The 21,562-nt window shown below is 43.4% G+C and overlaps 2 long non-coding RNA genes across 4 annotated transcripts in view; one reads left to right on the forward strand and one right to left on the reverse strand.

Moving 5' to 3' along the window:
* Positions 1–5,814: 5,814 nt before the first annotated feature.
* On the reverse strand, positions 5,815–19,432 carry LOC146434825 (uncharacterized). Of its 3 annotated transcripts, XR_014853511.1 has the most exons (4): positions 18,448–19,432; positions 17,264–17,333; positions 7,174–7,278; positions 5,815–7,070 (listed from the first exon to the last, which is right to left on the reverse strand). It is a non-coding gene; the product is annotated as an uncharacterized LOC146434825 (long non-coding RNA). The 3 variants fall into 3 exon arrangements; XR_014853512.1 differs by lacking the exons at positions 5,815–7,070; positions 7,174–7,278 and adding an exon at positions 15,287–16,616 and having other exon boundaries at positions 18,448–19,430; XR_014853510.1 differs by lacking the exons at positions 5,815–7,070; positions 7,174–7,278 and adding an exon at positions 15,287–17,191 and having other exon boundaries at positions 18,448–19,430.
* The window catches only part of LOC146434826 (uncharacterized), a 124,903-nt gene continuing 122,657 nt past the window's right edge, over positions 19,317–21,562 (forward strand). The window contains exon 1 of the long non-coding RNA XR_014853513.1: positions 19,317–19,610. This is a non-coding gene — a long non-coding RNA (uncharacterized LOC146434826). The remainder of the gene's footprint in view (positions 19,611–21,562) is intronic.

Genomic DNA, 21,562 nt, shown 5'->3' on the forward strand with positions numbered 1-21,562 from the left:
GCTGACAGCAACCTGTCACACACATTTGTAAGGCTAAAATGAAATAAAATCAAAAGTCTTCTTTTAATTTCATGGGACCAATTTGAGACAGTTTGGGCTTAGCTATTCAGCAATGTCACAAAGCTACTGCTTTTGCCAGCTTTTTACAGGGGAGTGCAGGAATTCTGCTTTGTGCAGCTTCCATGTCCTGCATTTTTGAAATCAGGCAAAATGAAAAATGAGATGCCCAAGCTTGATGGCTGCTTTTCAAAAATTTTGGGGTTTTCCCATCTGTCTTTCCCATCCATATAAAACTGAGCATCCAGTTTCATTGCTTTATAGCAGGCTAGGTACTCTGCCTCAAAACACAGCTGGGTCACATCCATACCCCCCAAAGGTGACTTGGTGATTGTCTCGTCTTCGATAGGCTTTGAACTTGATTTTGTAAATGTTAAATCAGTGTCTTCTATCATGTGACAGAATCAATCTCTGGAACTGGAAAATCATCATCCTTTAAAACATCCTAACACAGGCAAAACCCCATCTCTGTGCCTGGACCTCCCACTAGTGTTAATGAGGGTGGTGTGAACAGGGTGACTGTCACAATGTGGTGCAACAGAGCACTTGTTGGATTGACTCTGCATATATCACGCATTTCCACACATAATAGACACCTGCTCCAAAATTGCCAGCTCTCACCTTCTTTGCTTTGTCACTTGTGAGAGATGAAGTCAGCAACTGAAAATTAACTGCTGCACTTGCCCTGCCATGGAAGAAGAGGGAAACCCCTCACCAAATGCATCCTTTGTAAGGCTAGTTTTTGTATGGAGTGAAGGTTTCTGCTGTGAAGGGTCAGAGAACAGTTGGCAAAATGGATCAGAAATACAAACTTCTGTCTAAGAGGAGTGTCTCAGTTAATGCTGGTGTTAGTCTGCAGTAATTCCCCTAAAGTCTGCAGATACAATTCAGGGCTCACACCAATATAAGTAAAGACACACCTGAATCTGGTTTTCTGGAATTCCTGTTTGGGTCCAGCTCATTCTCAGTTCTCAGTATTTCCAAAAAAAACAAAAATTTTCCTTTAGGATCAGCAGCTGAAAGATTTAACAAAACCCACAGATGCTGGATGACAGATCAGAACAAGAGTAGAAGACATCTAACTTTGTCATGAATCTCACTGCATACACTGGAATTTGGCCAGGGATTAGCAACCTGCATCAGTACAAAATACCCAGTAGCTTTCATTTGCTTGCCCAGTCAGTACCCTTGAACCAAAAGCTGGATTTACATGCCTGCTTGTAACAGTAGGGGCCAATTTTATTTGGGTAACTTCATTGATTTCAGGGGAATTGTTTCTGATTTGTACTAGAATAAGTGGGAGCAGATTTAGGTTCTTTAATGTTCTTCCAGTTTAGCTCTTGGAATAACTTATATTTCATTATTATGTGTTTATGTAATTAGTGCAATTATATCAAATTATATAATTGGTACAATTACTTGGACTCATGTAACCACTGCATATAGCATTCCATGCTGTAAAATCTTTTACTCTGGGAAAAAAAAAAGAAAAAAAAAAAAAGCAGTCAATATTACATGGGAATCTTAATTTGTTTTCAAATTCCAGTATCAAATTTAGGGCCTGACCACATGCAAGGAACTTCTGGTTCACATCAGTGGAATCTCTGAGCAGGCAGCTTGCAGCCTTCACCATAGATACTGCGTTTTTAATCTGATTTGGCCAATTCTATTCAACAGAGGCCCTCCTGGAATGTGTGCAGCTCTAACCAGTCTTCCTTGTACAAAGCAGAGATGTCAAGCTTTTACACACACACACCATATAACCTGAGACATCTCTGAAGCCATCAGAGCCCTGAGATACTTGTACAGCTTTTTTATACTTGATCAGATTAACTGTCTCTGTGACCTGTCATTGAGAATTTTGAACCAATACTTTTATTAAATTCATAGACTCCCTCTTTTTGGTCATTGAAATGGCTTTACTCCCCCTTCCCCCCCCAAATAATTTGCTTTCAGGCTACATTGTTGTGAAAGCTTGCAAGTAGAGGGGTTCTGCTGAATGTGTTGTGGGTAGAGGGAGGTTTTTCTGCCCCTGTACTCCACTCTCATGACACCCAGCCAGGAGTCTGCATCCAGCCCTGGGGCCCCCAGCATAAGGACATGGACCTGTGGGAAGAATCCTGAGGAGGGTCATGAAAATGATCAGAGGGCTGGAGCACTTCTCCGATGAAGACAGACTGACAGAGTAGGGGCTGTTCAGCCTGGAGAACACAAGGTTTACAGTACCTAAAAGGGCCTACAAGAGAGCTAGAGTGAGACTTTTTACAAGGGCATGTAGCGATAGCCAAGGAGTGATGGCTTTAAACTGAATAAGGGTAGGTTTAGATTAGCTGTAAGGCAACAATTCTTTACTGTGAGGGTGGTGAGACACTGGAACAGGTTAGCCAGTGACGTTGTGGATGCCCCATCCCTGGAAGTGTTTAAGGCCAGGTTAATGGGACTTAGAGCAACCTGGTCGAGAGGAAGATGTCCCTACCCATATCAGGGGGAATTGGAACTAAATAATCTTAAAGGTCCCTTCCAAACCAAACCATTCTATGACTCCATGAAAGTCAAAGTAAGCACATCCAGCAAAACAGAAAAAAGGGTAAGAAGGAAACCCAAGAGATGTATTGATTTCCCCAGGTCAGACCAAGGAAGACTCAGGGTGAGAGCTATGATTACTAACCACTTGATGGACCTCTCCTCATTAAAGGATCAGCCCTCCCAGGTACTGTGCATTTAGAGACCTGCCCTGGCCCAAGTGCAATCCCTGAACCCAGCCGACAGTGCACAGACCCCAGGGGAGGCACTGCTCTACCTAAGGACAGCTGCAGGGAGCCTGTCTACTACTGCTCCTTCTCATTTTGGACCTGCTTTTGGAGAGGGTTCATCTCTCCATGTGCTCTCCTGCAGTCTGGCCTTTGAAATCAGGCTACAGCACAGCCATTTTAGGGCTGCAGCTCGTGCTGCCTCACTGCCTTCCTCCAGCTGGTAAGTGTGCTCAGTGCCTGTTATTTTTATCTTGAGCTTTTGCTTTGTTTTTGAGGATAATTACACATTATTGCCGCAATATGTTATAATAAGTGCTATGAAGATGACTATTGTATCCAAGGGGAAAGAAGATGTGGCTGGGGAGCAAACTTAAACCTATATGCCAGCAAAACAAACACGCTGTGTTTGGGCTGTGTCAGTCAAGTGGTACCAAAGTGGCATTTAGGCTTTGCCCAGACAGAGGCTGCTGGACTGATCTCGCCCCTCTTCACTTTGTTGGCTGGAGTGGCTCGTGCCCGTTTCCGCAGAGGAGCTGTGGAAGAGCTGCAGCAGCCACGCTTTCCTGCAGCTGGAGCTGAGCTCCTCACCCAGGAATGGGGGAGCTGGTCCTGGGCAGTGCGGCAGGAGCAAGGTAGGAGAGCTGGATGCTGAAGGTGGTATCCATTTCAGGATGAAGGGTTATAAATAATATTGCATCAGGCTCTTTTGGGCTGGAGCAGACTAGGCTCTTGGACTTTCAGACCCCCGTGTGTCATATCCTATTGACTATATCCTCTGTAATCACATTTTGTCTCCCATGGCCTGGTTTTGGGTCAGGTTTTGGAACTGATCCACAGCTGTTGGGACTCCAAGGTTACCAAAAATAATTCAGGACCTTATAAATTAAGGCTTTGAGCTCTTGTGAAAGGAAACAAACAATGCTTATCTGTCTTAATGAGAGTAGTATATGTGTATTTTGTATCCAATTGTATGCAATATCTTTAGCAGTAATACTTCATAAGACCATGTAATTTATGAGGTGGTTATCGGTGACTCGTAAGTATTTATTTATGTCTTTTATGCATTGTGTATGTTTGGCTTGATCAGGGTGGCATGTTTGCATGGGCGAGCACCATTTCACATGTAAATGCACAGACAAGAAACACAAGGCTTTATCTAAGCAAACTGTCTTCTGCCATGTTAATACTCCTGTAATAAAATTTATTTTGGGGGATCCTGATGATAGATTGGAGGTAATGCAGTGTAGCTACCGACTGTTTTGAGTAGATTTCTTGTCTCTTGTGTGCCTCACCCTTGGTAAGTAAGCTGTCTTGCATTCAGCATGTGGTATGTAGGTGCCCTTGTGATGGCTGAAGAGAGGCAGCCCGTTCTCAGATGTGGCTCTGCTTCAGCCTGCTCCACATCCAACAGAGCACAGCAAACCACTTTTGCTCAACTTGTGTTTTGAAATTGTTCAGAAGCTGCTTTGGTCTTTAGCACAGTTTGGAGCAACCTTGAGGCTGCCTTTAGGACAGCTGCCAGGGGTCCCCAGTGTAAAAGCTGAGAAAGGGCTGGAATACTATAGTGCCCTGACCACACGCCTTGTATTTGGCCATATTTCCTATACTGGGAGCTTCTGGGTGGCACTTGGGTGGAGTGGAAACCATCTAAGTTTCTGTGTCGAGTGTTTCTTATTAAGTACGTGATAGGCACAGAGATGCAGGGTTTTAGCCAGCTCTGTTTCTGTTAGCTGTGCACCACAGTGGTTGAATCACTATATTAACAGCGCGTGACAATGAATCAAGCCCTACATTTCATTTTATGGGTGGGTTCCATTTACTTTGTTCTCATTTTCTCTTCCCCTCCCTTTGACAATTTAGACATGTGCATCTTGGAGAACATTGCTTCCAGACCGTATCCCCTTGAATGGGGTTACTGCATTGAGCAGGGAAAGTAATGCTATGTTTAAGTTCAACCCTAAATGAAAGCGTTTTCTACTTTGCATGCCGCAAATAGATTTTTAATTATGGGGAGCACATGCTGTAAGTGCACTCCAGGATTTGATTCCATCCTTTGTCTGTTAAGCTTGTGGATGTGCCAGCTCTTGCAGTAATCTTTTTCTTCAGCATCACCAGTTGCCATCCACAGTTACCAGATAAAGCAACAAAAGGAATGGTAGACCAGTCCTTGTGCTGATGGCCACCAGTTTGCTGCCCCTGGTAGACTTTCTTGAGGTGATACTGAATGTTAAAACAATTCAGATGTAGTCTGTGATTTGCTGGGTTTAAAAATCTGTTGATGTTAATGTAGGGCCAGATTCAGTTATTCACACCTGTGGAAAGCAGATTCAAAATCCTACCAAATTGGAATTCCCCAGTCAATTATAGTCAAAAGCAGGCTGCAAGACTGTACAGAGCAAAGCCTGTAGTACTTCTGGTACCATATCAGAGCCTTAGATGAAGGTGCTGTTACTTCATGGGCTTCTGTTCAGTGGCACCCATTTGTACCAGGTGTGAATTTATACTGTTGGCTTGTGGACAAACCCCTTGCTTTAGATCAGTCAGCAGTCAGGCTCTAGTGTTGTGCTCTGTGTTTTTCTGTAGCTGGTGATAGCTATTGTTCTTTTCTGCAGTATGTTCATGGCATCAGGCATTATGACTCATGTCATAACACCATTGTGAGCCATTTGTTTAATAGTACAGCATCCGTGTTTTGTCACTCCAGCAATGTTCTTAATTCTTTCTATTATTAACATCTGTTTTGAAGTGTTTACACTTGTAATTTAGTTTTCTCACTGGATATAGGCTGGTGCAAGAGGAAAATATTTATAAACACATCTAAAAGAATCTGACACTTTATTGGCCATACCTCATCAGAAAACCAAGAAGTACATTTATTTAGGACTTTTTTTTGCTTTGCAATAAATGGTACTACAGGTTTCTTAAGCACCTAGAAAGGAAAATGCAGGTGCTACTTTTTTTGGGTTTTTTTGCTTTTTCACTCCTGTGGGACTAGCTGGATTTAATTGTTAATGATATCTTTTAATTTGACAAAGCAGATGCTGTAAAAAAGGTAGCTCACCTTTTTCCTGTCAACCAGTAATTTGTTAGGGTGGGAGTTCTTTTAGATAGGGTTGTATCTACATCCTATCTACGTATCTTTGAAGTCATTTGTGCACCCCTGGCACTGTGCAGAATGCGAAGAACCTCCTTGGGTCTTTCTGTCCAGTGGCAAAAGAGAGGAGTGAGATCCAGCAAATATTTGGGCAGCAGATCTTCTGTTGAAGCTGTTGGAGTAGGAATGCTTAGCCTATAAACAATTTGGGGTCAGGAAACTTCTGAAAAGTTCTTTGTTGCTGTTGTTCTGTTGTTGTTTTGGTTTGGTTTTTTTTTACTGTCTGATTGGCTTAGCTTCTGGCGATGTTGTCATACAATGACAACCCAGAGGTGCCTTTCTGGAAAACAGAAAAGTTCTGGAACATAAATGTAGCTCTCTTCTATTCTGCTGGGATGTCTGCAGTGACCCTTTATTGGGGCTCTGAGTAAATCTTGCCATAATTGATAGAAACAGCTTTAAAAGAAAAGCAAAACAGATCATGAAGAAAAGAAAGAGCTGATAAAGCTTCTAGCATCAAGAGTGTGCATGTTGAAACACTCTCTAATTATATATTTATCCAATCCAGTTAATACTACAGAGCTTGCAAAAAAAGCCCCATAATTAGGGGTTATGAAAATGTCTACATAGCAATAATATGGCACCTAAATATAGCATCTTTCCTCCTGAAGCACTTTACATCATTTGAGAACCATGGACTCAATTCACAGCTGGCATTCACAGGTGCAACCTTATTGATTTCAATGGAATAGTGCCATTTTTACCAGGGATGAATTTTGTCATAAATGGAAGTTTTATCTTAGGGGCTTGTAGGGCTGTCCATCACAATAGTATCTGCATATCTTTTACATTAAATTAGCTGGCAATAGCAAAACGTGTAGCAGACTTCACAAAGTCTCTTCCACATCTGCCTTATAATTCTACAGAAATCTTTTCTTGGGCTAAACTTACTTGTATTTTGTGTCTTTTGGGGACTGGGAGAGAAGAACAGCTGATGATAGTGAAGATGTACTATGTTCTTTTCCTGGGTAAGGTGACCATGGGTTTCATTCAATGTTTCTGCTGGAAGCTAAATTCACAGTTGTAATTTCTGGATTGAGAGCATCAGGACTTTGGGACTTGTGTTACTCAGAGCACACCTAGAACTCAAACACACAGTCCTGTGACTGCAGCAGGACCTGAATTATGTATTGGAAGTGGTATCCATTACTGATGAAGTGACTGTTACATGCAATTAAAAAAAAAACATAAGTGAACTTTGTGCAGTACCTGGTGAGGTCATGGCGGCTAAGGCTCATTGCTACCACTCTATTCCACAGTGTCAGAATAGGCCCTGGAGATTTTGGTCTAGTTCTGTGCCTCTTTGCAGATTACCTATAAAAGTAATGACAAACCTGTCACCTGCATCCCTCTAACATGGGAATGGTAGTTTTTCCTGAGTGTGAAGTAAAATGCTGTACTGGGAGCTTAGAAGGAAAGAAAAATAGTTGGCTTATATTTCAGTTGTATTTGCCACTACCTTCTGTGTGAGGAAAGTTTGATTAGGCTGAAACTCCTCAGCCTGAAGATGAGATGTTAGTGAGGTAGGAGTGAATCCTTCAAGTCAGAATGTGGGCAGGGATTGTTTGTTCTGTGGCAGTCTATCAATTAAAGTCATTAAATGAAACTAGAAGCAGCCAGGCTCAAAGCAAACAAAAAGAGATGTTCTTCATGCAACTGGTAGTGGACACAAGGAATTCACTGCCAAAGGTGGTTGTGGAGGTTAAAAGCTTATTAGAGTTCAAAGGATGACTGGACAAGTTTGTGTAAAGAAATGCATGGAGGATTACTAAGTAGCTAGAAACCACATCTGGCTTAGGAAATACCTTGATCTGAAAATAGCTGGAGGCTAGCAGAAATGTGAGGGAAATAGCATAAGTGGTTCCCTTGCTTCTGCTGCTTTCTGGCAGCTATGGGAGACTTGATGCCGGGCTAGATGGACTGGTATGGCCATTTTTCTGTTTGTACTTGATGTGGCAGCTCTGCCCTGCAGGTTGTTGTTGCCAGCAGGCACACGTGGGTCGGTGCTCTAGAGGTGTTGTGTGCTCTAGTTCTCCTCCATTTGTGATTGGTGAATGCAGTCTCATGTTGCCTGTGAAGGTCTGTGTTCAGATCCTCTATAAAATGCATCTGGATGATGTTTTATGTTGGAATACCTGCTCAGTATGAATGGAAAGGCAAGATTGTGGAATACTGAGAATTGGTCCTGTTTCCTGCAATAACTGAATTTCCTTTGAGGCTTCTTCTTCAAAACTTTACAAGACAGACCCTGTGTAGCTCTGAAAGGATTGAGGAGCTATGTAGTCTTATTGTGAAAGAGAATAAATTATATTGAGCAACTCCTACACACACATACGGAAGAAGAAATTTCACCTCCTCCCATAATATCAGATTGTTGATATTCCCTGCATAGAACTGTAGGGAATAAACAAATGCATTCATTAACATTTACCCAGTAAGGTGAACTGAGGACAGAATATCAGTCCAGATATCCAGGCTTATCTCTGAATTTCCTGGATTTTATGGGTTTAAGTCTGACTCTGAACAGGTCTTAAGGGCATTTTCTTGGTGGATTAGAAGGATCTGTGTTTGGACGGTCCCATCTATAGTACCTATGGGATTGTACAAAGCCCTAGTTTTACTATTTGTATCTGTTTTAAAATCCTGCTATTCATTTGCCTGAGTCAAACAGCTTTCCAACTAGAATTAGAGTTGGGTACATAGCACGAGGAGAGTACACATCTGGAAAGAGCTTGAAAGACTCAACCAATGTTTCACAATGTTGGAAAACAAACAAAAACCACTCTGAAAATGTGGTCTGCAGATGGGTCTTTATATTCTCTTCCCCATTATTTTAACGGGGAAAATTCATCTTTAACAGAAAGGCATTCAGCATAAAAACAGCAGGAAAAGGACTCAATGGGAGTAATTTTCCAGGATATCTTTCTGTCTGGGTCAGAGAACAACTTCTTCTGTGCCAAGAGACTCCATTCCTCACGGGGCAGCTGCAGCATTGGAAATGCCATCATCGGTGTCTTCTGCTGAAACAGTGCTGGGTGAAGCTGTAAATTTCCTAGGGATATTTCTCCAGTAGCTGGTATGGGGCTTTGCTGTGGGCTTGCCCAGTTTGCCACAGAAAGCGTCGCGTGGCTCGGGCGGCCAATCCCAGCTCCAAAGATGGTGTGCTTGTTGCAAGCTCGTGCCAAGCCATCTGTAAGATTTGTCAGATAAATGTGACTAGCGAAGTGGCACTCGTGAGCAGATGAAGGGAAATTCCCTAGGGGATTCTTTATTCGCTCATCATTAGCAGGAGAGGCAGTGGGAAAATTCATTGTTTAGCTGTTCAAAACAGTGGTGAACATTTGATACTGAATAATCTTTAAATCTTTGTCGGGGGATGTCAAACATGTCTTGAGCAGCCCAGACTGTGCTGGAGGTGGAGTATCATGTTCTGCATGTCGCGCTTACCTCCACAAGGAAGGGTAAAGATATCCGAGTTCCTCAGTTTTGTATTTCACCTCAAAACCACCTTCGCTCCCTGGAGTAGCTTTATTTAAAGTGAGCTGGGGCATGGAGCAGCCTGGAGGTGCATTACTGCTGTTTACCTGTGTGTGTCCCTGATCTTAAATGCAAAATAAAATCTGTCCCTGCTGTGAGAAGATACTGCCCATTTGCTAAATGAAACTGGCTTGCAGGCTTTTTGGTGGCACCTTTGCAGTGAGGACTAAATCCTGTTTTCTCTAGTCATGAAGCTGGCTAAGATGTGATGTCTTGTGGAATAAACTTACTGGGCTCCTCCACAGACATTTTGTGAGCTAAAGTGGGCCCACTCTCCATGCTGGTGAGAAACAGGTCACCAATCTCATGTGTGCTCTGTAGAACTCCTTTTGTGCAACTCACTTTGCTGCACCAAAGGGATTTTTTTCATCTTGGAAGTGATTAAGCTCCTATAACTGCCTTCCCCAGCCAAGATATTTTAGGCAAAGTTCTTTTACATTTTTATGGTGGAACTGGGATGCTTTATGACATCTGTGTGCTGACAAGGGCACATGTGGCACAAAGTATTCTGCTAGCATTGTTATCAGCTCTATTATTCACTCAAGTTCTATTTAGACTTGTATTTAATCAGGAGCTTGGAAATTAATGGAAACATCATCCGCTTGAAAGATACAATGTTATAGTTGCACTAGTTGGGGTATTTTCCTTCCAAGGAGAACCTTCTGTGATTCTGTGAGATTCCCAGTTCCACAAACTCTACCATGGCTGGAGAGCAGCACAGGTTTCATCTTCAGGGAAGTTGACTTAGTGGAGAGCTGGTGAAGGGGACGTAGGGAGAAGGGTGGTCTTCTACTGAATCCCGTAAAACCATTCCCCTAAAGGCTTGCTGGTGTAAGTTACTGCACAGAATTAAGATTCTGTCTTCCACTACTTATTCCCATAAGTCAAGATAAAAATCAAACCAAACAATCCATAACACCATTGCACCATAGCAAGGATCCCATATCCACATTCAGCATCTTCACTTTGTGGGCAGACTTGAACAAGCTGCACCCCTTTGCAGCTCCACTAGGGTTGAGGGACACATGAAGCAGCATCTGGCTTTAAATGGTAGTATGTGAAATGTAAAGGCTATCAGACAATCTTGATGAGTGAATAGGTATTTTGTCAGATGCAGCAGGTTTCATCAGTGAAAATGTATTTGAGAATTTGAGTTGAATGCAGTGGATAGCTATGAAAATGAGACTATTCCAACAAGAGCTCCAGACCTTGCTTCAGCTTTTGTGTAAATAGATGAACTTCTGTTGACTCCGATACAATGTTGTTTGCTTGCATGACATCGGCCTTTTTTATTACAAAGGAAAAAGTCACCTCACAAGAGACCTTTGATGTTTTAATGTGTCCTGGCATATCGATGGATACATCCAGTGGAGAAGAACAATCTGGGACAGTTGGTCTGCATTTGTGCTTTGCTGGAGATTTGCTATGTAACCTCGAGCAAATCTATTAATCTCCCAGTACCTCAATTCCCCAAATGCAAAATGGAGATAATAAAACATAACTCCCTTAGCAGGGTAAACACATTAAAAAATGCACTTAAAAGCAGTTGGGTACTAGGTTAATGGAGACCTATATCTTGTGGGGAAGATTTGTTGTATTATAAATAATACATCTTCACAATTATTCCACTTAGTCTGCCTTGAAGCCTTCAAAGACATACCACGCAAATGTTTACTGGCAGCATGTTTCCCCCCTTTTATTGGCCAACAACATGTTTAGACCAGACTTTGCTGTGGCAAAGTATTTCAGCACATTGCACATGGCAAATGGCTCTTTTACTGTAAAAGTAGATTTTTTTTTTCACAGAATACCCCAAATAATGCTGTACTCAGCAAAGGCCTGTGCACCTGGAATAGCTGTCTCTGAGCAGATTTTCCTTGGAAAATGTTCAGCATGCTTCTGCCTAGAGCTTTCGACAGAAACGGAGAGTGAAGGAGATGTGGTGGGTACCAAGGACAAACTTTTTAAGGGTGAGTTAATTTTGCAGACCACCTGAAAGAACTTGGGTATGTCTCAAGTCAGCTAAGCAATGCTGGTGCTAGAATGTCCCAGACAAAAAGGCCAGTGTTGCAGAGCATGGTTGAATTGCCTAGGGTACAAAGTGGGGGTCTGGGGGACCCCACTGCAGTGTTAGTGCACAGGAGCTATTCAAGCCTTTAGACCACCCACTGTTTTAGCACTGTTACTTAGCTTCCCTGGACTCTGTAATTGCTCTTGTCACATTACTGAGGATAACAGAGAAATATTGCAAGCATTTGCCTTGAACTTGGAGTGTTGAAGCTTATGTGAGGGGGGAAAAAGCCTACACTGAAAAAAAAAATGAAGGGTGTGATTCTTATCCCACTTGTGCTTGTTTTACATTGGTTTTGCCTCTGCTGGAGTAATTCCTCCTTAACAATGTAATATGCTTAGAAGAAAACCTCTGTGTGTTTGTGAAATATCTTTGCCTGCCTAAAAGAGGTGTGTTACGAGGGTATTTTAAGGAAAGCAGCATCTTGGAATTGTCATTTCCTTCAGTTCAGATAAGAATTTTTTTTTGTCATACAGTGAAAGGCCAGTGTGGTGGGAAGAAGAGGGAAAGCTTTGTTTCTGTGACCAGGACATCAAACAGAGAATGGCATTTGCTTAAGTGCCTTTCCTGTGGGGATGCTCCCTAAGAGCTAATGATGGCAGAGGTGTGTTGTCATACCCTGTACCTCAGGCTGCTGGAGATGGGGAGCTGGATTTGCTAGTGTGAGAGATCTGTCATGTACCTGCTTCCCAGATTTGGGGGGTGGGGGGGGGGGGTGAGATATAATAAACCTGTGGTAACTCTGGTGACACAGTTAATCCCAGGTCTGTGTCTGCTGCACAGCTTGGGAGGTGTCATGCAGCCAGCTAAGAAGGGTTGGTTACCAGGAGGGTTTGCTTTTAACCTCTGCCCCAAAGCACAGGAACTATGGAATTGCTTCTTTGACTGCAGTGTAATGCTTTTGGATGAAAGGCACCATGGAAGAACAGCAGCAGCACAAAAATATGAAGGACACTAAGAAGAATACCCTGAAATTAGGATTAGATGGGAGCAGAGGCAGCCCTGCAGAGGGGCTTCCACACTGGGCAGTAACCCCTGACAATCTTCCTGATCTGATGCTAACAGAAACCACAGCAAATGTTTATTTGAACCTCTGGCAAACATCTATTCATTGGGTAAGACAAAAAAGTTGATCTCATGCTTGGGAGGAGATTGGGAACAGCTAGTACATGCTACTTGGCTGTGCTTCAGGCAGGGCTGGCCAGTGCCTCCAGCAGGTGATGCTGGGCGCACTGGGAGTGCTCCTGGTCTCTTCTCAGGCTGCATATGCAGCAGTGAGCACACCTCTGAGCCTCTCTGCAGCCTGGTCTCTGTTAGAAGAACCTGTAAGAGGGCTGAGGTTTGATTGTGTTTGATCCCTATATGGGATGCTGTCACTGAGAACGTAGCATTAATTTGTGGGTACCCATGTGTGCTGCTGGGATGGCACCTCTAGCTGTACATTTCACAAATGTTTATTCCACGGCAAAACCCAAAGCAGCTGAACCATTGTTCTCTAATAAGGCAAAGAGATGTATTTTCATTATTTTCATAGTCCATTGTAGAGAGGCCCAAGGAGAGAAACTAGTAGGATTAGTTACTCAAACCCTGATAATTTATCTCTGTGGTGCCAAGCTGAAGGTAAAATCTTTTCGTATTGCATGACTGCTCCTGTTGCTGCTATATGCCCTAATGAAAAGCATTTATTTTGACTCTGTATCTTGGGTGTCCTACCATATCTTGGTGCCTAGAGTCTACAGGTTAACTAATTCTCTGTTTTATTGGGAAATATTTCAAATTGCTCTAGATATTCATTTGATGATATCACGACTTTACTTTCTATTGTGGTTCAGATTACCCCCTTTAGTAGAGTCTCATCCTTTCTCCTTGATTTTAACTGTGTTTGGGACATGAAACTATGTAATGCAGGGGTTACTTATTCTTCTGTCTTGTGATCATCTGTTACCTAGACTAGCAGACAACAAAGAAAAAAGTGGTAGCGCCAATCTATGAGGTGTCACTATTTATGTATAGCACCTAGCACAGTTGGGAGTATATATTATCGACATTGCTGTGGTGTGAAGGGACCTTATTGCTCCAGGCATTACACAGGCAGACAACAAAATATGGTGCCTCCCAAAAGAGCTTACGAACAAAATGTGGTTAATGATCGATGGATCTTCGCAGCAGAATCCTGTAGAACAGCAGTGGATCAAAGCTGCACAAAGCAGTGACACACACAATGGCACACGTTTATCTGCCTGACATGCACACTTGTGCAGAGGCTCAGGGAAGGCTGTATTTCAGATTCCTTGGGAAGACCCTGCAAGCACTACTTAGTGTGAATAGGAGGACTTATAATGATGAAGTTAAGGTCTAGCTAAAGGCCAATGGATTGGACTGAAGGGATGATTGAAAAGGTGAGAGTTTGCAAGAATCACCTCAGAGAAGGCTAAAAGGATATTTCCACCCATGCTAAGGTTCTTTGTACACAAAGCCAGAGGCTGACACTTCTCTGCTGAGCCAGGCAGAGGCTGCTGGGGAAGCTGCCTGGCTAGGCCTGGGTGTACCTGTTATGCCATGGCCTTGTGGCACACGAGCAGAGGCATCGAAGGCCCAGGCAATCCTTCTTCTTAGAAACTGATACTGTGGAGAGGCAGGGTAGAAAGAAGGGGATAATGAATTTGAAGTAGTTAAAGAGGTCTACTGTCATGGGGACTGTGGGAGGACAAGGCTTTCAGAAAGTACACATCTGCTGTTGTGCATGACTGCTCAAGGCTGAGGATGGAAAGACTGGAACTCAGGTTTCCCTAGGAAAGGTGCTCCAAGCCTCAAACTTCAACCTTTTAGATTAGCAGAGAGTGTAGGAGAGTGTCTCAAGATGATGAGACCTTACTGCATCTTTGCTGAAATGATGCCATGGCATGGAAAGAAATGCATGGAGGAAGGTTGAAATACAATCAAAAACTCATGGAAAAGAGATGAAAGTGTGGGAAGTAAGGTTCGTCTTGGAGGAGCAAAGGTGGTCCTAGAAGAAATGGCAAAGCAAGAGAGCAAGTATGGGGACAAAAATTAAAATCCCAGTCACAATAATATGAAAAGGAGGCCTTGGCCTTTGGAGAACATGTGGTGCAGGTGACCAGGAGCTATGGAAAGGAATCCAATGGAGGTGTGACCAGACCAAAGAAAGTGAGTTAAAGTGGAAAGCACAGCTTGTGACTAAATTAAAATAAATATTTTGTATCTTGCATTTTTTCCCTCTCCCAGAGTTTACACACAGCTTTTGTAAGGACTATAAGTATTTTGAAAGACATTGTCAGAAAAAGTAGTAATTTCAACAGGCAAAGAAATAGTTCAATGTATTTGGTAATGATTTTAACTATTTTTTTTATGGCAGAATTTGGGGAAGAGTTGTAAATCCCCAACCTGCATTTCTTGTTTTAGCATGAATATATGAAATTCTTTGTATGAATAGGACAGAGCTTAACACTTAGAGGCATAGAAAGCATGGAATGCATACCAAAAATGCAGATTAAATAGATTCAATATGAATCAAATGGATTCAGATGTGAAATCTGCAAATGCAATCTACTGCAGTGTAAATAGGGCTTATTTCAAGTTCTATCCGAAGTTTGAACTGCACTTGAAAAAGCTTATCCTAAATAGAAATATGCATCTGTACAGAACCTCTTGCCAGACTTTAAAAAATAATTTCAACTTAAATTAGTGCAGCTTTTAGTTATAAACAAAAGATGTGTGTTAGAGTGGAAACTAAACTCTGATTTCTGAGCTTCTCATTGAGTACATAAACCACAAGCCCACTGCTTATGCTATGAAAATCACAGCAATAGGGACAGATGCAGAGCACAGTGGCATAGGATGGTAATTTTTTGTTCTTTGTCATGCAATATTCTACTGTAAGAACTGCAGATGGGGGGTGCCAAGAGAAGGCTCTCTCTAGCCCTTGGAGTGCAGAAGGCTAGGGGTGAAGTATTTATAATGTAGTTTTGGGGAACTGAATGGGTGAGGTTGGAAGGGAGCACAGCAGGTCACCTGGTCTAACCTCCTTGTCCAAGCAGGGCCACCCCAGAGCACATGGCACAGGACTGGGTCCAGGCCTTAAATATCTCACGTGAGGCAAACTCCACAGCCTCTCTGGCCAACCTGTTTTACTGCTTGGTCACTGCACAATAAAGAAATTATTCCTTTTATTCAGGTGGAATTGTATAAAACTGACAGTTTCCACCCATTGCCCCTTGTCATATCCCTTGGCATCACTAAGAGCTTGGATCCATCCTCTGCCACCCCTCCTTATAGATTGTTAGTCTGTAAATTGATACATTTCCTTGTCACTCTTTCCTCTCCCCACAGGGTGGAAAACTGTGGCTAGAAACATCACCTGGATCTGTGAATTGCTTTTTTCTTCCTCTCTTGCAGATTGTGGCGACTCAGATCTTTCACTGCAAAGTCAAGAGCTGATAATCCTCTGCAGGGTCATCAGAGCTGCTGAGTTGTGAGACTTTGGCTGCTCCCTCTGTTCCCATGAGCCCAGGTGCCTATTCTTCTTCCTTTAGGGGATGCTCTATTTGCACAGACTTAATCAGCAGCATGTTATGGTTTTGGCCAGTGTAGTTTATGATGGTGACAAAGTATATTTATTTTTCATGTGGAATTGGCCCGTGCCTCATTGAACAATGTACAAATAAAAGATATGGAAATCAAAACTGGTTTGGCTTGCTGGCCAGCATAGACAAGAATAAAAAAAGAACAGGTGAACAATTCCAGCAGGTAATTCCCAGTCTTTGGTGGGTGCTTAATTAAACTTCCACATGTCAGAGGAAGAGAGAGCAAGACTTTTCCTAGCAGCATTGCATGCATTTGGAGAATGATGATTGTGACTTGGAAACATTAATTCTCATACAAGATGTTCTTCTTTGACATTCTGGTTTTATGAATATTAAAATCTTTATCATCTGGTCAACAACTCCTGCTATTCATTTTGGGAAAAGCTGATATTTTTATGTTGTTCTCTAGGTGGGGATTACAAAACTACTGTTCCATGATCCTGCATGGGCAAGAGCATAAACAAAATAGGAAGGTGGACAGCGTTCTCTGCTATAATCAATCTTGCTCAAAACTTTAAGTGAAATAAAATAAATGTGATTAACCATTTTTAGGTCTGACCCTGCTGAAAAGCCTCTGAGAAAAAATAAATATCTTGCTATGTGGGCAGGCTGCTTTCAGTATCTCTCTCAGGGAAAGATTTCACTTGATGACAGAATTATTATTAAATCATGTATTTGGTTGCTGGGAGTTACCTCAGACTTGAAATCCAATAGATAATAGGCTTTATGTTGCTGATGAAATAACTAAATCTGCATATATTATATCTGGAGTAAATGAAACAAGCAAAGGGAATCTACTAAATGGTTTAAAGACCTTTTCTACTTTACTTTTGGTAACAAGTGAAAAATGAAACACTTCCCAGTGCTTGGCTTAGTGCAGTGACATCATGCTTGTTAAAGGGTTTAACTCCAGCAAAACAAATAGTCCAACTGCTCTGTCTCTGCTGGGGTGGAGAAGAATATCTTGGTTCCTACATGTGCTTATGGACAGTACCCATGGGATGCACTGGGCATGCTGAAATGAAAAGAATTTGAGGTACAAACCTGTAATAAATGATAAAATCTCATTTTTGCTTTTTTTTAATACCTTCTTTTCTGTTTCCAAGGTACACAATAATCCACTGTGATTGGAGTAGCGAGATCACTCTCTCTTCTCCCTAAGAAAAAGGATTATGCAAGGATATTAATCATATTAATTGTAACAGAGGGCAGCTATCTTTTCCAATACTTGTTCCATGACATAAATAATTTTTCTGAGTGTCTTCAGGAAGGATTAAAAAGTCTGCTGTTAAAGAGCAAGGAAGATATGGACATTTTGATTTTGTCTTTTCTACTGCAACTCCCACCCAAGATAAAACGTCAGCAGCAAATTTATCTCTGTTGTGTCTTCTGTCCAAGTCAGCTTAGGTCTCTGCTTCAGACTGTTCAGTGTTTGATAATTTGCATTTAAGTCAAAGCTCCAGTCACCTTCTGCCTGTAATAGCTGTCAAGGTGTAAAATACACAGCCTCCGTGCCAGCACTGCTTAATTGGCAAATAATTCACGGTATAGGCCTTCAGCTGTGATTGCAAATCAAACTGATAACAGGAAAGATCTTGCAGAGAACACAGTCATCATTATCTTTTAAAAATTGAGAATCTCACAAGCAGTTTCTCTTGCTGGGGGGTGGGAAGGCTCTGGCCAAGCTAAACCCATCTCAAAATTCAAAGGAATTCTCAGGGAAAATGATTAGATGTGTAGCTTTTCCAGGCATTGCTATAATGGATTTTGTCTCAGAATAGAAAATGGAGGTCATACTGAGAAAAGGAAAATGTTTCTTTCTTTTATGTGGTCAAAAGTGGAAGTCTTCCAAATTTGGGAAAATACAGTAATAAATCTGCAGCCACCTAGAATTATGTGGTGTTACAAGTGAAGACAGCTCCAAACTTCATTCCTGCAGCAGGAACAAAACTCCGTTCCCCCGCCTTGAATCCACCACTGCCTGAGTTCATCCTCATTGGCCCAACGTGCTCTCCAACACAGAGCCAGGCTGCCTGAGCCCCTGCCTACCAGGGCATTGCTGCCCACAGCAGATGCTTTTGGTGCAGTCACACCACAGTTTTTAAAAATTAGTATTGCTTGCACTCTAATTAATACATGGGACAGTGAAATTTAGAGGTCCTGTGAGACTGAGTGGCACCTTGTTTGTTCCAGAATCCCTAGCAATGGCAGGCAATCACACTGGTTGACTTCAGGAGGGGAACTGACCGTAACATTGGTTTGGTTTCTCACCTCTCTTGCTCTCCGGAAACTATTCATGTGCTTCATCTCTCTGATGGTTAAGCAGTGGCTGCTTCCCCCGATGAGGTTCCCCCTTGGTGCTGTGCACAGGCCTGGGAGGGCACCTTTGCTCCCTGGCAGCCTCTCCTTTACAGTTCTCTCTTGCATACTTAATGCTGTCAATTCATTGCATTTTCCCCCCTTCCCTCTTGCTTGGGGATTTTCTGCCCATTTTCTCTGTGTTGCCAAGTGGTTCTGTGTTGTAGCTTGTTAACTGCCAGTGTGTTGGTGTTGCATATGGTAAAAAAGTGTAGCTGGCAACGTAGTATCACCTCCGCAAAAGAAAAAGATGTGAAACCCCACTGAATTCAGCCCTGAAGCTGCTTTTGCTGGGACCGTCTGGGGCAGAGCCCCTGACGGGTACAAGTGAGGGATGCCGGGCAGCCCGGTGCTCAGGGCTGAGGTCGGGCAAACTCGTGTGCACTGAATGTCAGGCTCTGCCACCAGCGATTTTAAACCAGTTGAGGTTAAACTCTGTTGCTGGAAATTCCCCGGGAAATGGGGGACTCCAGAGGGTGCAAAACAGGTAACGAGGGCGGAAAGCAAGCTCTGCTCCCGAGCTGGTGTGAGAGGGGAGGGAGGGATGATCGCTCGCTGCTTGGCAGGAAACAAGCCCCCCGCAAGGGAGGCTGTTCTCCCACGCGGGGACAGGAGGGAGAGGAGCAGAAGCCTGCGGAGGAGAGGGGCTGTGGGAGGCGGGCTGAGGGGCCCGGCGTGGCGGGCGGGGGCTGTGGCGGCGCTCGGGTGTCGCTGGCACCTCGCTCACGTGCGTGGCGAGCACCGCCGCTGTTGCACCGGCCCGCGGCGCGTGGGTGCCCGTGGCGAGGCGAGCTGTGGGACGGAGCCGCGCGGGGCCCAGCTGCTTCTGTTTATGCTCCGCGGCACGGAGGCACACGCAGCGCGGCTCCGGCTTGCCGGGATCAGCCGTGGGCTGATGTCCGTGGGGAGGCCGGCAGGGAGCCGGGGGCGGGCCTGGTCCTCTCGCTCTGCCTGGGCCGTGGTTAGGCCGCGGTGCTGGGCCGGGGGCGTTGTGCCTCTTGCGTCTCGCTGCTGCCCCTCAGCAGTGCAGCCCTCATCCCTCCCTGCTCTGCTCGGGAGGCCCTGGCAGCGTTCAGGTTCGCTTTTTTCTCTTTTCCATCGTGAAAACAATAGTGAAATTCCTGAAAAGGGGTGAGCATGTACCTGCATGCAGGTGTGTTTAGGGAGAGAGGCAACTGAAGCTGAGAAGCAAGTGGTGAAGGGAGGCAGCCCAGGGTCTCCTGCTTGCACCGGTGCTTCTTGTGAGGCCATCAAGGCTTGTGGAATTGCATCACAACACCCGGTTCCACTGCATTTCTGTTTTTGAGCAACACTCCGTGTCCCTGGGGACCATAAACTTTTAATCCACCCCAAAAATTTATCACATAGTCAGTGGTTGCCAGAGCTGTGGTCTGAAGATGGTCTTGGTGGTGTCATGGTGGAAGAGCTGTGTACCTGGAACAAACGTGCAAGAAAAGGGGAAGAGACCTGGTTCCTCTCAGTTCCGTCTCTCCGTTTCAATTTGAACAAGACACGTGGCTCCTGACACATGTTGTCTAACCAGCTTGGTTTTATGTGCTACTTCAGTCAGGAAATTAATCGGGCAAAAAAGATAAGGAAGCATTATGCTATTCAGAGTAAATCGCCGCATTACACAATGCTGCTCCCATTGCCTAGGTAAAGCTGTTTAAGAAAATGGGCTGGCTTGAGGGCTTCCTTCTGATTGTCTAATTAAACTTCCAACCTTTGCAATTATGAAAATAACCATGTGGTTAGAAGTACTCGTATATGCTATAGGTAACTGTTGAATTAGCTAGAAAGAGGCTAAGATGTTTGCACTGAGATCTTATTCCGAGATATCTTTTTTTAATGCACTGTTTTCCCCCCAAAGATACTATTTCAATGTAGAGTAGCACAAACTCATAAATGCAACTGCTATAATGACTAAAAGTAGAGGTCCACTTGTTGCAACTTCCTATTTGCAGCAAGACCCAGTTAAAAAAGGCCTTTGAGGAGATAACAGACCCAAACCAGTTGGGTCTTTGTAGCCCCAGCAATTACTTTCCATTTAAAAATCTTCCATCCAATGACAGCCAAGCAATTGGAAGAGAATGCCTTGTGGCAGAGAGTTCGACTTGGTAACTGTGTGCTGCATTAATGCAGAAAGCATTACCTATTTTCCTGTTTTCTGGATTGCAGATGTGCTTCATGTGCTATATATGAGAAGGTAAAGTTGTAGCTTTTTTTTTTTTCCCCGTCATCCAGGACCATTATGGCTATTTTTTTTATTATCTATAGTTTTGAATGCACATAATTAGTATAAAATTCTCAAATACTGTTTGATTAATCTCACTTCAGTCAAAGTCAACAAACTCCCTTAGGATGGGTATGTGCCCTAGCCTCATATAATTGGCTGTCTTTCCAAGACTGATATATCAATACTGGAAACAGCTGTCAGCCTGATCTCCTGGGGTACAGGACTTTTTGCCTGAAGGTGACTCAGATTTTCACAGTACACCTGTGCATGGTGCAAGCAGTGTGCTCTGCCTGCCACAGCCGTGAAAGTTTTCATTAGAGCAAAGCTACAGCTGCAGATATTAAAAATCTGGTCTTTGAAAGAATTGTCATTTCTTCCTTAAGCTCCTGGGTCATCACTGTGGATAAGTGTACCACATGAAGGACTGGTAGCAGAGGCTCTGTTGTCCTGTGCATTGGAAATGAACTTCATGCCACTTGAAGTGTTTCCTTTTAGGTTGTGTTAGCACCTTATCCTCAGCTTTTGCTGATATGAGTGAGAACATCCCTTTGCTAGTTTGCTTGTGCTTTTTCTTCATTGCAACTCTGAGATTAGCTTAGTTGGTTGGAGCATGGTGCTAGTGGGGTTGTGGGTTCAATCCCTGTTTGGGCCATTCAGTCAAGAATGGAGCTTGATGTTCCCTGCGAGTTCATCCCAACTCAGAATATTCTGTGCATCTTTTTTCTTCCTGTTTTATCTGATCCTCCTCATAAAAACAGAGCTATGTCATGCACAGCTGGATGCGCTTTGAGC

This window comes from Lichenostomus cassidix, chromosome 7, assembly GCF_008360975.1.
Source record: "Lichenostomus cassidix isolate B80296 chromosome 7, HeHo_3.0, whole genome shotgun sequence".
Classification (NCBI taxonomy): Eukaryota; Metazoa; Chordata; class Aves; order Passeriformes; family Meliphagidae; genus Lichenostomus; species Lichenostomus cassidix.